The sequence below is a fragment of the Mobula birostris genome, chromosome 28 (assembly GCF_030028105.1).
Source record: "Mobula birostris isolate sMobBir1 chromosome 28, sMobBir1.hap1, whole genome shotgun sequence".
Taxonomy (NCBI): Eukaryota; Metazoa; Chordata; class Chondrichthyes; order Myliobatiformes; family Myliobatidae; genus Mobula; species Mobula birostris.
The window spans coordinates 20,517,724-20,530,453 of NC_092397.1; the positions used below are offsets into that span (position 1 = coordinate 20,517,724).

General features: G+C 45.6%; 1 protein-coding gene, 1 long non-coding RNA gene and 1 other non-coding gene across 4 annotated transcripts in view; 1 reads left to right on the forward strand and 2 right to left on the reverse strand.

Moving 5' to 3' along the window:
• Nucleotides 1-12,730, reverse strand: part of LOC140189355 (uncharacterized) — a 944,498-nt gene that overhangs the window by 762,408 nt on the left and 169,360 nt on the right. The gene's annotated exons all lie outside the window — the stretch shown is intronic.
• On the reverse strand, nt 914-985 carry trnag-ccc (transfer RNA glycine (anticodon CCC)). Its single transcript has one exon. It is a non-coding gene; the product is annotated as a tRNA-Gly (tRNA).
• LOC140189141 (uncharacterized) overlaps nt 4,979-12,730 on the forward strand; it is a 57,016-nt gene continuing 49,264 nt past the window's right edge. The window contains exon 1 of one of the 2 annotated variants that reach the window (XR_011883465.1): nt 4,979-5,107. This is a non-coding gene — a long non-coding RNA (uncharacterized lncRNA). Of the gene's footprint in view, nt 5,108-7,095; nt 7,355-12,730 lie in introns of those variants that run through there. The other variant, XR_011883466.1, reaches the window with a different exon arrangement.

The following is a 12,730-nucleotide window of genomic DNA, read 5'->3' on the forward strand; positions in this document are numbered from 1 at the left end:
TCAGGATCATGAAGCAGCCTGACCTGCTCAGTTTCTCCAGCATTTTGTGTGTGTTGCGAGGATTTCCAGCCTCTGCACAGTTTCTCGTTTGTGATTCGACTTCTGTACTTCAAAGTCCCTTTAATGGATGCCTACCCTGAAGAAGTTTAAATCTTCCCTTCGACGGGAGTTCAGTGAAACCCTCTCTCACTGTCGCCCCCTCTGCAATTTCAGCTCTTCTGTTTCTGCTGCGTTTCATTGCGAGCTGGGAAACGCTGCGCTGTCCGGAGGCAGCGCTCCGTACTGCAGTCGCGATGAGTACAGTGGGAATTGAATCTGTTCTACGTGTTTCAGTCACATATACCGAAATACAGTGAAATGCTTCTCTTCCTCTCTGTTCATAGAGATCAAATACACAGAGTATTAGGAGAGGGCAAAGTGAAGCAATAAGCAAATACAGAATAAAGTGTAACAGCCACAGGGAAAGCACGGCGCAGGTAAATAATAAGCTGCAGCACCATAACGAGGTGGATTGTGAGGTCAAGAGTCCATCTTATCGTACTAGGGATCCATTCAATAGACACAACTTTCCATGAGACTGTGATGTGTACCTTCTGCTGGATGAAGGAGGGAGACCAGAAAATATCTGGGGCGCGTTGTGTCTTTGATCAGGAATCTGTATGTTCGATTTGACCAGAAAGTGTACGTTTCCTCGAGCAGAGTCCTTGGAACTAACGGACTTCCGGGGTCTAAAGTTATGTTTTTCATTCAATTTGGGGTCCTCGATCCTCCTACATCAGGGACCACCACCATCGTACCTGAGGGATCCATCTGATCCATTAGAGTGAATTTCACTGACAGTAAATTGCCCATGAATTCTGCGTTCATAGTGCTTGGTGAGAGGTTATCTTTTTCAGTCTAAAAGTGTACAACCTGCGATGGCCGGGAATCGAACCCGGGTCAACTGCTTGGGAAGCAGCTATGCTCACCACTATACCACCATCGCCCCATGATGCAAACCAGATTCGGTTACTGAATGATCTCTGATGCTATAAGAGTCTGTAACTCGATTCTCAGTGCCTGAGCTGTTTTCTGAAGGATCATGCCTCACTCTGTTGCAGTTCCTATTCCGACCACTAGATGTCGCGACGTTCCGACAGACCGGAGAAACACAGCTCCTGAGATCCGACTGAAGGGAGAATCGACCCGAGAGATTCGAAGGGCTACAAATGGTTTCCTGCTTGACGTATCAGTAAATGGGAACCAAATTCTGATTATAAATATCCGTTCAAACAAACACGCGGTTAGACTTTAATAGGATCCCTTCCTTTGCCCAGTCCTTGAACTCAATCAGTGACTGAATCACTGAAGAAGTCTGAGACCCCTCCAGTCACACAGTGAGGAGGGGATGGGTAAAATGCGCCACCTCTACACTCAGCAAACAGACATCAGAGTGACTCTACACCCTGACATCCGTGTGACAGGTTACACACTCCTGTTTATTCCTCGTTAGTTTCCCCGCCTGTCACGCGGGAGAGAGGGGTTCGATTCGCCGACGGGAAGACCGTTTTCCTGCTTCAAATGAAGGCGGGATTAGAATATGGGAGAGTCTGGTGTGCAAATAGCCCGCGGCTGGAAAGTCTCCCGAGAACAAGAGACGGTCTGTTCAGCATTTTTTTTCAGTGTTCCATCATCGTGTCTGTACTTCAACGCCGTTCGGCGTTAAGCTCGGTGACCGAATCCTTCACTCCGAAACATTAAACCGGGGCTGCTGCTCCAAGATATGAACCCCCGCACTTTCCCACCACTCATGGCGACTCTGTCAGATTCCCTGGGTGACTGTGTGGAGAGGACTGGCAAAGGTACAGCTGGAACACTTTGGAGAGAACCAAACCATGTGGCCGTGTTTACCAACGGGTTTAAAGTCACCCTGCCCCTCCCGCAGCCCCGGACCCTCCGACCAGACGCTCAAAAAGTGCACTGGAGGAAGGTTAGCTTAATGTTTGTGACGTCATTGCAGCATGTACGTAAACGCTGCGTGGCCCCGCCCCTGGACCTGATTGACAGCAGAACCAAGAAGAGGGTTCGAGCTGCTGACTGGCTCCGGAGCAGTAGCGGTTGGTGGCGCTGGCTGTGAATGTGTGGGGATTGTGGGAAATAATGTAGGTTCAGGAGGGGCCCTCCGTCTGGAAAAAGATCCGGAAACTGAGGGTTCTGGTGAATGCGGGAGGAGGTTGGAATGAAGTTGAATTTACATCTGGAATCTGGATCTGGAATAATTTCAAGTGATTTGTTAGGAAAGGCTGGATACTTTGGAAGGAAAAAAGACTTCAAGGTAATGTTTGAATCTGACCTGGAACAGCCTTCTTTCATCAATCCCATTAAATTAACTGCAATAACACACGAAATGCTAGAGAAACGCAACGGCAACTATGGAAAAGAGTTCAGTCGACATTTCGGACCGAGACCATTCATCAGACCTGAGTTCCTCCGGCATTGTTATGTGTTGTTTGGATATCCAGTATCCGCACGTTTTCTCGTTTGAAATTAACTGCAGAGTTGAAATCTGCTTCAGGGAGTATAGAATGTGCTCAAACCTGAAGAGGAGGAGATGTGCCAATCGTTAAGATAAGAAACTGTGAGAAGGCTTTATTGGGTTAAAATAAGATAATATCTCTGTTTCCTGATGAAAATAGAGGTATCCGGGGTGTTAGAACTGTCACAAAGGGGTGCTGGGAACGGACCCAAATGCGAGACACAGACATTGAAGTACAAGGAACAGGACTTGACTAGAGTAGGGACGTGACAGGATTCAGACCAGGAACAGGGACAAAAACGCAGACGTGGGCTGGGGAAAGCGGGACCAGGGCTAGAAACCATGGACTAGGAGACAAGCTGGGGCCTTTGCTCTTGAGCTTGGCTGCGGGATCGTCGAGGCTTGGGTTCTTGGAGATCAGAGACAGACTCGGGACCGAACATCAACATAGAGCCGGGACTTAACCTTCGAAAAGCCGGGACTCATCTTTAAGCAACACACATCAAAGTTGCTGGTGAACGCAGCAGGCCAGGCAGCATCTCTAGGAAAAGGTACAGTCGACGTTTCAGGTCGAGACCCTTCGACAGGACTAACTGAAAGAAGAGCTAGTAAGAGGTTTGAAAGTGGGAGGGGGAGGGGGGATCTAAAATGATAGGAGAAGACAGGAGTGGGAGGGATGGAACCAAGAGCTCGCATATCAGCTCTTGTCTGAATGATGACTTGTATCCTCTCCAATTCCCCTACTGAAGCAACAGCAGATGCTGTCTCGTTGGCTCTTCACACAACTCTGGAACATCTTTTCATCAAAGATGCAAACATCTGGATGCCCTTTGTTGATTACAGCTCAGCACACAACACCATCATCCCCTCAAAACTAATCAGTAAACTCCCAGTCCTGGGCCTCAATACCCCCATGTGAAATTGGATCCTGGATTTCCTCAGGTGCAGACCCCAGCCAGTTCAGATTGGCAAAAACATCTCCTCCACAATCTCTATCAGCACAGGAGCACCATAGGGAAGTGTGCTTAGCCCCCAGCTCTACTCGCTTTACACCTATGACTGTGTGGCTGAGTACAGCTCCAACACCGTATACAAGTTTGCTGATGACACCACTGTTGTGGGCTGTATCAAAGGTGGTGGTGAATTGGCATGCAGTAGGATGACAGAAAACTTGGTTGAGTGGCATAATAACAACAACCTCTCAATCAATGTCAGTGAGACCAAGGGACAGATTGTTGACTTCAGCAGGGATCTGGAGGTACATGAGCCAGTAATCAAGTACGATCAGAAATGGAGAGAGTCAGTAACTTTAAATTCCTGTGTGTCACTCTCTCAGAGGACCGGTCCTGGACCCATCATATAAGTATTACTGTGAACAAGGCATGACAGCTTTTCTACTTCCTCAGGAATCTCAGAGATTCAGCATGCCATTGAAAACTTTGTCAAACTTCTATAAATGTCTGATGGTAGGTGTGCTGACTGGCAGCATTATGAACTGGTATAGGAACACCAATGTCTTTGAGTGGAAATTCCTACAAAGCTAGTGGATTCAGCCCAGCTACATCACGGGTAAAACATTCATAACCACTGAGCACATCTACATGAATCATTGCCATAGGGAAGCAACATCCATCATCAAAGATCCTCACCACCCAGGCAATGCTCTTTTCTCACTGCTGCCATCAGGCAGAAGGTACAGGTGCCTCAGTACACGTTCCACCAGGTTCAAGAACAGTTACTACCCCTCAACCATCAGGGACTTGAACAAAAGGGGATAGATACACTCACGTCAGGACTCTTTTCAGGACTCTGTTACATGGTTATTTCATGCTCATTATTTATTGCTTTTTTTCTGAATTTTCACTGTTTGTTTACAGTTTATAATTCCTCATATTTACAGTTCACAGTAAGTTATATTGATTTGCTAAGAATTGCCGCAGAAAAGAATCTCAGGGTTGTATGTGGTGACATGCATCTACTGTGAGAATAGATTTTACTTTGAACTAGATGGTGATATTTTCGTACCATGAGGACAACTTACTTTGGGTTAAAATTTTGGCTTTGACAATATTTTTCCGTGACGCTCTTTCTTCATGAATTTTTCAATGATCTAGTTACAAGGTTTTTACCCCAAATTATAAAAGATTATCCAACAAAAATATGCAAAATACAAACATTAAATATGTATAATGCCGCAGAGTCATATTAAAATATGAATATTACTGTGGAGAATACACTCAATTCCCGTGGGTGGGGAGGGAGTCACCGATCCCGGAAATCTCCGTCTGCACCCACTCTGTTTACAATGGTCGCAAGTTTTTCAGCGGCTCCACTGATTGACAGCTCCCTCTGCCCCGCCTCCCGGGCAGCGCACTCACTGTCACGTGACACACAGAGACAACCAATCCGTGACGAATGACGTCACAGATGTCCCACCTCCGTTGTTTCCTGGGGAACGGTAAATCCCGGCTGGTGGCGTCAGGACTATGGCGACGTGGGCTCGATCGTTTCGGCTCCGCTGTGGGATCCTCTTCGTACCCACGGAACAGTGAGTGTCTGTCAGCGCCTCACTGCACCGGCTCTCTGCCTCAGGTACAATATTTAAAACATATTTGCACAGTCACATGGATGGGAAAGGTTGAGAGGGATACGGGCCTAATGCAGGCAGATGGGCCGAGTTCAGGTCGACAACTTGGTCGGCGTGGATGAGTTGTACTGAAGGGACTGTTTCATTTCTGTATAAACCAGTGACTCTATTTTGGGAGTTAATTCCGGATGCCAGCTATTCTCTGTGTGAAATATTTACCCCTCAGATCCCCTTTAAATCTGTCTTTAAACAGTTTTGTCCAACTCTAATGAGAGGCAGTTCTTTGGCTGACAAGGCAAGTAGAACACACAACCCTGTCTGCCTGTGATGCCACATACAGGGAACTGTGTAACAATATTAGAGGCACATGCACAGGGGCTTCAGTGAGCAAGCCCAGAGGGATATGAAACTAATGCAGGAAAGTGGGATTAGTACAGCTGTGCATGATGGGGAGCATAAATGTGATGGGCCAGAGGGTCTGTTTCTATCCTGTACAACACTGACCACAGCAGTCCTCCACTGCAGTGGGGTTTGTCACCTTCATTCTCAGCTGTGAGCTTGTTCCACTGAACCCCTTATCCTCTGAGAAGACATTTGCACCCTCCCACCGTGAGCAAGCTGTCAGCCATCTGTCCTAATATCACCCAGAGTACTTCACCAAATTCCTATTTCAAAGTATTGTAACTGGTGCCCAGGAAATGGGAGCATTTTGGTAGCCTTTTAAGGGGGTTTGTTCAGTACTTGACCATTAATACCTTTGTACAACAAAAATCCATCGTACTGGGTTCTGAAAGTTTTAACTGAGTCCATCCTGAAGTTCTGTGTTTCAGGTTCCCACTGCACTTTCACAGTCAGTGGTTTCTGCATGTCCATAGTGGCCATCGAGAATCTGTCTTTGCTAACTCAGCACTTGGTCTGTCTCCTACCCTGCCTTGGTGATTCAAATGCTCATCCAGATGGTCCTTAAATACCAGCCTGCACCACCCCCTCAGGCAGAGTGTTCCAGATTGTAACCTCCTGGGGAGCGAGGGCAGTTTTCCTCAGATCCTCTTTAAACCACACATTTCTCCCATTCAACTTAGTTGCACACACCGCATACTTGTGTGTATTAAATTCCATCTGCCATTTTTCCAGCTGGTCCACGTCCCATGTCAAGATTAGCAATCCTTCCTCGCTGTCCTCTGCACCCTTAATCTTGGTGTCATCTGTAAATTTGCTGATCCAGTTTAATACATTCTCATCCAGATCATTAATACAGATGGAAAACAACAATGGACCCAGCACTGGGAAGTTTAACCAGGGCAGGATGTACACAGTGAATGACAGGTTCCTGAGAAGTGTTCATGAACAGAGACTTTGTGTGTTTCTGCCTCCGCTACTTCCTCTGGCGGCTCATTTGGGATACCAGCTATTCTCTGTTACATTGACTGTTCCATTTATAATAAATTACTGTGATTGCATAGTTAGACGGAGACATGATGTAAAGATTTTTACTCCTGATACATCTGAAGGATGTAAGAAATAAGGTCAATTCAATTCTCCATGCGAAATATTTACCCTCAGATCACCTTAAAACCTCCTCCCTCTCAACTTAAATCCATTCCCTTCAGTTTTAGACAGTTTTAGTCGGAAAACAGTCTCTGTCTCTCTAACCTTTATATGCCTCACATAATTTTATCCACCTCCATCAACTCACCTTTCAGATCCCCTTTAAACCTCCAATCTCTCACGCCAAAACTACTCCCTTCAGTTTTCGGAGTGAGAAAACTGTTCCTTCCCTAGAAGACCCTGGGGAGTGAACAGTTTCTGCCTACCCATCTCCAGATGATTCCATTAATCCATGAAACTGTCCCCTGCACCAGATTCTCAGCTACACATTCATCAGTGGTATCTTCCTATATCTCCCTGCACTAACAAGTGTCACTGGGAGTAATATAAAGCTTAGTAATTTTAGTTTCTCTCTTCTTTCTCTATATTTTCTGCACAGGGCACTTCCCGCCTCCTCCCTACATTGCTATTACTAACATGCACCGTCCACCACGATGTCTGGCTGCTCAGCCTTCCATTTGAAATGTCCTGCGACTGCTGCGAGACCATCAGACCATGAAGTACAGGAGAAGAATTAGGCCATTTGGCCCCATGCAGTTTGCTGCACCATTCTGCCAGGGATCAGCAATCATGACAGATCTCTTAACCCTCTCAAATCCTCTTCCTACCCCCACCAAGAATCAAGAACCTCCACATTAAATACAGTTAAGTCACTTTTTATTGTCATTTCGACCATAAACTGCTGGTGCAGTACACAGTAAAAACAAAACAACATTCCTCCAGGACCATGGTGCTACATGAAACAACACAAAACTACACTAGACTAAGTGAGATAAGAAAAGGTGACACAGAAACTACACTGGACTACAGACCTACACAAAGTGCACAAAACAGTGCAGGGCAGTACAATAAATAATAAACAAAGCAATAGCCACAGTACAGGACAAATTACAATATAATAATGATGTAGCTGTCAGTCTAGACTCTGGGTATTAAGGAGTCGGATGGCTTGGGGGAAGAAACTGTTACCCAGTCTGGTCGTGAGAGCCCGAATGCATCGGTACCTTTTGCCAGATGGCAGGAGGGAGAAGAGTTTGTATGAGGGGTGTGTGGGGTCCTTCACAATGCTGTTGGCTTTACGGGTGCAGCGTGTGGTGTAAATGTCTGTAATGGTGGGAGGAGAGACCCCGATGATGATCTCAGCTGTCCTCACTATCCGCTGCAGGGTCTTGCGATCTGAGACAGTGCAATTTCTGAACCAGGCAGTGATGATGCAATATCCCCAATGAATTGGCCACAGCCGTCTGTGGGGATGAATTCAGAGTCAGAACCAGAATTAAGTTCATTACCACCGGCAGGTGTCATGAAATTTGTTAATTTAGCAGCAGCAGTTTAATGCAGTACATGATAATATAGAAAGAATAAATAAATCAGTATGTGTGTATAGGGATATATATATTATGTAGATTAAAAACAGTGCAAAAACAAATAATATAGTTTAAATAATATACAGTATATAGAATACATCTATAGCAGTTTTTGAGTGTTTTAAAGTGACAGACCAAATATCTTCAAACTCCTGATAAAATATATCCACTGTCTTGCCTTTTTTATACTGTAGCTGCATCAATATGTTGGGACCAGGTTAGTTCCTCAGAGATGTTGACACCCAGGAATTTGAAATTGTTCACTCTCTCCACTTCTGATCCTTCTCTGAGAATTGGTTCGTGTTCCCTCATCGTACCCTTCCTTCAATCAGCTCTTTTGTTTTACTGACATTAAACACAAGGTTGTTGCTGCGACACCACTCAACTAGCTGGTAAATCTTACTCCTGTATGCCCTGTCCTCTCCATCTGAAATTCTACCAACAGCAGATTTGTGGTTGGCTTTTGAGCTATAGTCACACGGTCATGGTTATAGAGGGAGTAGAGCAGTCGGCTAAGCACACATCCCTGAGGTGCACCAGGGCCAGTGTTGATCATCAGCGAAGAGAAGATATTAATTTGAACTTGAATTGACTTTATTTCTTACATCCTTCACGTACATGAGCAGTAAAAATCTTTACGTTATGTCTCCGTCTAAATGTGCAATCATAGTGATTTATAATCATTGATAATACATGGAACAGTCAATGTAACATAGAAATGCCCTCAAATCAGCGTGAGTTAATCAGTCTGATAGGCTGGTGGAAGAAGCTGTCTTGGAGCCTGTTGGTTCTGGCTTTTATGCTGCGGTACCATTTCCTGGATGGTTGCAGCTGGAATAGATTGTGGTTGGGGTGACTCAGGTCCCCAGTGATCCTTCAGGCTCTTTTCTCACACCTGTCTTTGTAAATGTCTTGAATCATGGGAAGTTCACAACTACAGATGTGCTGGCCTGTCCACACCACTCTCTACAGAGTCCTGCGATTAAGGGAGGTTCAGTTCCCATATCAGGCAGTGATGCAGCCAGTCAGGATGCTCTCAATTGTGACCCTGTAGAAAGTCCTTAGGATTTGGGGGCCCATAGCAAACTTCCTCAACCTTCTGAGGTGAAAGTAACGCTGTTGTGTCTTTTTCACCACTCAGCCTGTATGTATAGACCATGTGAGCTCAGTAATATTGATGCCGAGGAACTTAAAACTGTTTACCCTCTTAACCCCTGATCCATTGATGTCAATAGGGGTTAGCCCGACTCCATTAATCCACACATTCTGATTATCACCAGTCTGCACAGATTGTGGTCTCCCGGTTAGGAAGTCAAGGATCCAACTGCAGAGGGACCAGGTTCTGTAGTTTAGTAATCAGGACTGTGGGAATGATGGTGTTAAACACTGAGCTCTAGTCAATGAACAACATCCTGACATAGGCTTCACAGATTCACTACCTTTACTGAGGAAATTACTCCTCATCTTTGTTCTAACAGGGTGTCCTAGTATTCTGATGCTGTGCCCTGTGGTCCTAGACTGCCCACTCCATCCCAGGCCTTTCGATATTTGATTGGTTTCAACAAGATTCCCTCATTCTTCTGAAGTCCGTTGAGTACAGGCCCAGAGCCATCAAACAATCCTTGTGCATTAACCCTTTTATTGCCAGGATCATTCTTGTGAACCTCCTCTGGACCCTCTCCTATGCGAGCACGTACTTTATTAGATAAGAGGCCCAAAACAGTTGACAATACTCCAAGTGTGATCGGACCAATGCCTTATCAATCTTCAGCATTATATCCTTGCTTTTGTATTGTACTCCTCTCTAAATGAATGCTAACATGGCATTTGGCTCTTCCTTACCACCGACCCAACCAGCAAGTTTATCTTTAGGAAATTCTGCACATCTGAGACGTGCCTGACCCTGGTACCCAGGAGGCGACACACCATCGTGTCATCTCTGTTGCGGCCACAGAATCTCCTGCACATCCCCTGTACTGTGAGTCTGCTGTCATCACTGCTGTGATTGACCGTTCCTCCCGCGGAGCATCGGACCGGGATGTCAGTACCACCGACACGACGGGCTGCTGTGCTCTGGTTCGTCATCCTCCCAGGAGTAAACAAAGGAGTGTAATTGTTTCTGAGGGTCACAGCCACAGGGAGACATTGCACTGTCTGTCTCTTCCCCTTTCCAGTCATGGTCGTGACCAAACTATTTGCAGCCTGACCTCAGGTTTGACCAACCCACTGAATCGCTGGTCTCAGCATCCTGGAAACTCTGGGTCTGTCCATCTCCAGCTCCATTTCCTTCACACGGTCAGTCAGGAGCGTTACCTCTTTCAGAACCCTGGGGTACAGTTCATCTGGTCCGGGTGACTTATGAACCCTCAGGTCTTTCAGCTTTTTGAGCACCTTTTCCCTTGTAATAATAACTGCTCTTCTCTTCCCTCACACCCTTCAGCACCTGGCACACTGCTAGTATCTTCCACTGATACAAAATACTCATTTAGTTCATCTGCCATTTCCTTGTATCCCCCCCAACCCCCAGCGTTATTATTCCTCTGGCCTCATTTTCTAGCAGTCCTTTACCCAGTCTCATCTCTCTTTTATTTTTACGTACTTGAAAAAGCTAAAACTATCCATTTTGATCATGTTTGCCAGCTTGCTTGCATGTTTCATCTCTTCCCTCTTTAGGTTGCTCTCTGTCAGCTGTTAAAGCTTCACAATCCTCTGTATTCTGAATAATTTTTGCTTGTTGTATGTCCTCCCTTTTGGTTTTACATTAGCATTGACTTCCTTGTCAGCCACGGTTGTACTATTTTGCCATTTGAGTATTTGTTTGTTTCTGGAATACATCTATCCTACACCTTCCTCATTTTCCCCAGAAACTCACACCATTGCTGCTCTACTGCCATCCCTGCCAGCATCTCCTTCCAATTTACTTTAGCCAACTCCTCTCTCACACCACTGTAATACCTTTACTCCACTGAAACACTGCTTTGTCAGACTGTACTTTCTCCCTGTCCAATTTCAAGTTGAACTCAGTGATACTGAGACCACTGCCTCCTAAGGGTTCTTTTACCTTCAGCTCCCAGATCACCTCCAGTTTATTCAATAACACATAATCCAGTATAGGTGATCTGCTAGTAGCTCAATGACAAACTGCTCCAAAAAGCCATCTGTTCAGCATTCAGCAAACTCACTCTCTTGAGATCTATTTCCAACCTGATTTTCCCAATCAACCTGCATGTTAAAATCTCCCATGACTCCGATGAAATCTCCCACAACATTGCCCTTTTGACCTGCCTTTTCTATTTCCTGTTGTAACCTGTGGTCCACATCCCAGAAACTGTTCAGAGGCCTGTATACAACTGCCATCAACGTCCTTTTTACACTTGCAGTTTTTAAACTCAGCTCACAAGGATTCAACATCTTCCAATCCTTTGTCACATCTTTCTACTGATTTGTTACCATTCTTCACCAGCAGAGCCACGCCATCCTCATTGCCTACCTTCCTGTCCCTCTGATACGTGTAACCTTGGGCACTTAGCTCCCAACTACAAACATTCTTCAGCCGTGATTCAGTGATGGTCACGACATTATACATGACCATCCATAATAGGGCAATAAGATTATGCATCTTATTTATGAAACTCTGTGAACTGAGATATAACAGTTTGAGTACAGCATTTGCTACCCTTCTTCATTCTGCATTCCTCATGCACTGATACTCACCCTGCTGGCTGCAGTTATGTCCTGTCATCTGCCTGCCCTTCCTGACAGTGTGACTGCATGCGATCTTTGTTTTTTTACCATCTGTCCTACCCTGAGTCCTTTCACGCCTGTTCCCACGCCCCTGCCAAGTTAGTTTAACCCTCCCCAACCGCTCTAACAAACCAGCAGTATGCCCACAAGAAAACTAACCTCAGGGTTGTATTTGGTGACAGAAATGTATTTTGATAATACATTTACTTTCAGCTTTGAAGTTTGTAGTAGAGAGCCGGGTGTTGTACTGGTCTGTGTCCTCACTGGCCGGTGCTGTGCTCTGGCAGCTCAGTGTGCTTGGTATACAGTGTCAGTGTTTCGACAGAAGTGTGTCCTTATTACACAATTGATCTTGTCCATCCTGGAGCTTGGAAGATTCACTGGCGACCAGAATGATTTTTTCAGACTATTATTGGGCAGAGAGTCATTCTGTGATTGTCGAGACTATTTGACTCATCAAGTTAATACCAACTCCTGCTACAACTTTTCCACAGTCCGATTCCCCAGTCTGTCCCCACAGCTCTGCAGGTCATTTCCCCTGAAGGACCTGTCTAATTCCTCTTTGAACACTGGTTGTTCCTGCCACCACTCTGCTGAGTCCCATATTTCCCAAGGTGAAGTCAAGAATGTTCCCCTCCCTGGTGGACCACATATTGTTTCAGGAAACCTTCCTGAACACAAATAATGCCCCATCCAAGCCTCAGACGATCCAGAACTGGTCGCTGCGTTACTGCAGTACTTGTATCATCCCAGTCTGAAACAGACCCATTATTCTGTCTCAGTATGATAACTGTCTTCAGTCAGTATTAACACACTTCCTTCCCAGTACTGAGCTCTGGTCTTGTGCACCAGCCTGCCATGTGGCACCTTGTCAAATGGCTCCTGAAAATCCAAAAACACCACTTCCCC